Source organism: Cylas formicarius, unplaced genomic scaffold, assembly GCF_029955315.1.
Source record: "Cylas formicarius isolate icCylForm1 unplaced genomic scaffold, icCylForm1.1 PGA_scaffold_16__1_contigs__length_5364039, whole genome shotgun sequence".
NCBI lineage: Eukaryota > Metazoa > Arthropoda > Insecta > Coleoptera > Brentidae > Cylas > Cylas formicarius.
In genome coordinates this window covers 126213-130000 of record NW_026844246.1, presented here as the reverse complement: position 1 = coordinate 130000, position 3788 = coordinate 126213, and the positions used below count along the sequence as shown (strand labels likewise).

At 50.9% G+C, this 3788-nt stretch overlaps 1 non-coding gene and 2 pseudogenes across 1 annotated transcript; all 3 read right to left on the bottom strand.

The window, feature by feature from the left end:
- The window catches only part of LOC132695944 (large subunit ribosomal RNA), an 8033-nt pseudogene extending 7807 nt beyond the window's left edge, over positions 1-226 (bottom strand).
- A 563-nt stretch (positions 227-789) lies between these two features.
- On the bottom strand, positions 790-944 carry LOC132695947 (5.8S ribosomal RNA). Its single transcript, XR_009617948.1, has one exon. It is a non-coding gene; the product is annotated as a 5.8S ribosomal RNA (ribosomal RNA).
- A 568-nt stretch (positions 945-1512) lies between these two features.
- On the bottom strand, positions 1513-3442 carry LOC132695942 (small subunit ribosomal RNA; annotated as a pseudogene).
- Positions 3443-3788: the final 346 nt, after the last annotated feature.

Sequence of the window (3788 nt, the reverse complement as noted above, 5' to 3'; positions counted from 1 at the left end):
TATGGGCTGTGGCCCCGTTCAAGAAGGACTTGGACGCGCCGGACGATCTCGGGATAACGGAACCTCCCTAACACCACATTTCCCGGCGCCCGGTATCGGCCGCGGGATTCGGTGCTGGGCTCTTCCCTGTTCGCTCGCAGCTACTGAGGGAATCCTAATTAGTTTCTTTTCCTCCGCTTATTAATATGCTTAAATTCGGCGGGTAGTCTCACCTGCTCTGAGGTCGATCGATAATATCATTATATATATAAATATATATATATATATATATATATATATATATATATATATATATATATATATATATATATATATATATATATATATATATATAAAACGTAGACGTGAATTTCGAAACGGTTCAGCGTTTATATTTAAAACCGCTATCCACTCGTTACGCGGCCGCAAACGATCAGACGTCGGACACCTTTTCTTCTTATCGAGAAAATAACGGACACGACGATCGTCAATTTTGCGCGGACCTGCGACATACGCGGGCGGTTTTAATTACGCTCGTCTCTCGCGCTTTTAAGCGAGCGCGACGCGACGAACCGGTGCGTCGAAAATCGACGTCGTTCGCAAACTCGGTCGCGTTCCTTAGAACGCGGCCGGAGTTTCGCTTTCGCGTTTTAAAACGTCGCGAGACCGGGTAGGAGAGATCGCGCGCTAAGCGCGAACGTGCTGCTGCTGCTCTCCTCTCCTCACTCCTTCCCGCGCTACACGTCCAACTCGCTGCGACGTTTCTCGCGCCTCGCGGGCGAAAAAACCGAGCAGTCTTTAAATTGGATACGACCCTCAGCCAGGAGTGGTCCGGGAACAGAATCCGAGGACCGCAATGTGCGTTCGAAATGTCGATGTTCATGTGTCCTGCAGTTCACAAGTTGACGCGCAATTAGCTGCGTTCTTCATCGACCCACGAGCCAAGTGATCCACCGTTTAGGGTAATCTTTTTTCGATCGGTTTAACGCTTTTCGTCTCCGAAAAAGAGTCGTCGGCGTTGTTATCGACACGTACATTTTTTACGGAAGGCGAGGTATATACCTTTCGACGTAAAAAAAAAAAAAGTTCGATTTCGGGCCGGTCTATCCGACGGAACACTTCGCCGCGCGCCCTTTGTTCTTTATTATTATTCAGACGGTAGGCGCGCGCGCGTTCGCGTTCGGACGACCCGCGCCGGTTTAAAGTTTATATACACACCTACTCGCGGGTCGCGGGTGGGTGTAAGTACTTTTCGGTGCTCCGGGCGAATATCGTTTGACACCTTGTCGACGGCGAGCGCGAAACTAGGTTTCGCGCTTCGAGTTCCGTCTAGGTACCCGGAATTTTGTCGGCGCTCCTCCTACTCCTACTCCTCTCTCCCCCCCTTTTTTACGGTGGTCGAGTGGTCGTCGTAGTCGTCGAATTTAATCGCGGCCGACTTAAAGATCGACGCGATCTATTTTCGACCGAGCGTCGGCGACAAAAATTCGTTCGACTAAATAAAGACAAACTGTGTAATTTTTATTATCACTTTAATGATCCTTCCGCAGGTTCACCTACGGAAACCTTGTTACGACTTTTACTTCCTCTAAATGATCAAGTTTGGTCAACTTCCCGGACACATCGACGACGCCGAAACGCCATCGGCGTATCGGTCCGAAGACCTCACTAAATCATTCAATCGGTAGTAGCGACGGGCGGTGTGTACAAAGGGCAGGGACGTAATCAACGCGAGCTTATGACTCGCGCTTACTGGGAATTCCTCGTTCATGGGGAACAATTGCAAGCCCCAATCCCTAGCACGAAGGAGGTTCAGCGGGTTACCCGGGCCTCTCGGCCAGGGAGGACACGCTGATTCCTTCAGTGTAGCGCGCGTGCGGCCCAGAACATCTAAGGGCATCACAGACCTGTTATTGCTCAATCTCGTGCGGCTAGAAGCCGCCTGTCCCTCTAAGAAGAATTGTTTGTACGCAGACAGTAAAAACCGCGCGCGACAACGGGGCGAACCCCGAGCCGGCCGGCCTTTGAGATGTCTAAATACGCCTAGTTAGCAGGCTAGAGTCTCGTTCGTTATCGGAATTAACCAGACAAATCGCTCCACCAACTAAGAACGGCCATGCACCACCACCCACCGAATCAAGAAAGAGCTCTCAATCTGTCAATCCTTCCGGTGTCCGGGCCTGGTGAGGTTTCCCGTGTTGAGTCAAATTAAGCCGCAGGCTCCACTCCTGGTGGTGCCCTTCCGTCAATTCCTTTAAGTTTCAGCTTTGCAACCATACTTCCCCCGGAACCCAAAAGCTTTGGTTTCCCGGAAGCTGCCCGCCGAGTCATCGGAGGAACGTCGGCGGATCGCTAGCTGGCATAGTTTACAGTTAGAACTAGGGCGGTATCTGATCGCCTTCGAACCTCTAACTTTCGTTCTTGATCAATGAAAACGTTTTTGGCAAATGCTTTCGCTTCTGTCCGTCTTGCGACGATCCAAGAATTTCACCTCTAACGTCGCAATACGAATGCCCCCATCCGTTCCTATTAATCATTACCTCGGGGTTCCGAAAACCAACAAAATAGAACCGAGGTCCTATTCCATTATTCCATGCACACAGTATTCAGGCGAAGTTTTAGCCTGCTTTAAGCACTCTAATTTGTTCAAAGTAAACGTGCCGGCCCACCTCGACACTCAATGAAGAGCACCGCGGCAGGATTGAGTTGGACCGCCCGCGTGAACGGGCTAAGTCCACCGGCAGGACGTCTCGCGGCACGCCAGTTAACACCGCGGACGATGAACCGGCGGCGCGAGACACAAATTCGACTACGAGCTTTTTAACCGCAACAACTTTAATATACGCTATTGGAGCTGGAATTACCGCGGCTGCTGGCACCAGACTTGCCCTCCAATTGATCCTCGTTAAAGGGTTTAGAGTGTACTCATTCCGATTACGGGGCCTCGGATGAGTCCCGTATCGTTATTTTTCGTCACTACCTCCCCGTGCCGGGAGTGGGTAATTTGCGCGCCTGCTGCCCTCCTTGGATATGGTAGCCGTTTCTCAGGCTCCCTCTCCGGAATCGAACCCTGATTCCCCGTTACCCGTTACGACCATGGTAGGCGCAGAACCTACCATCGACAGTTGATAAGGCAGACATTTGAAAGATGCGTCGCCGGTGCGAGACCGTGCGATCAGCGTAAAGTTATTCAGAGTCACCAAGTTGAACGATGTCGGGCGCGAACCCGCCACCGATTGGTTTTGATCTAATAAAAGCACTCCTTCCGTCTCCGGTCGGACCTCTGTTTGCATGTATTAGCTCTAGAATTACCACAGTTATCCAAGTAATTGTGGGTACGATCTAAGGAACCGTAACTGATTTAATGAGCCTTTCGCGGTTTCACCTCGAATTCGCGTATACGGATCGCCTTTGTATGCGGACCGGCTCCATATATATAGACCGCCTTCGTATATGGATCGCCTTGCTATACGCTTCCGTATAGGGATCGCCTCCATATACAGAACGCCTTTATATACGGACCGCCATTATATACGGACCGTCTCTAAATACAGACCGCGTTCGTATACGGACCGCCTCCATATACGGACCGCCTCCATATACAGACCGCCTCCATATACAGGCCGCCTCCATATACAGATCGCCTCTGTGTACGGACCGCCTCCATATACAGACCGCCTCCATATACGGACCGCCTCCATATACAGGCCGCCTCCATATACAGATCGCCTCTGTGTTCGGACCGCCTCCATATACAGACCGCCTCCATATACGGACCGCCTACATATACAGACCGCCTCCGTATATAG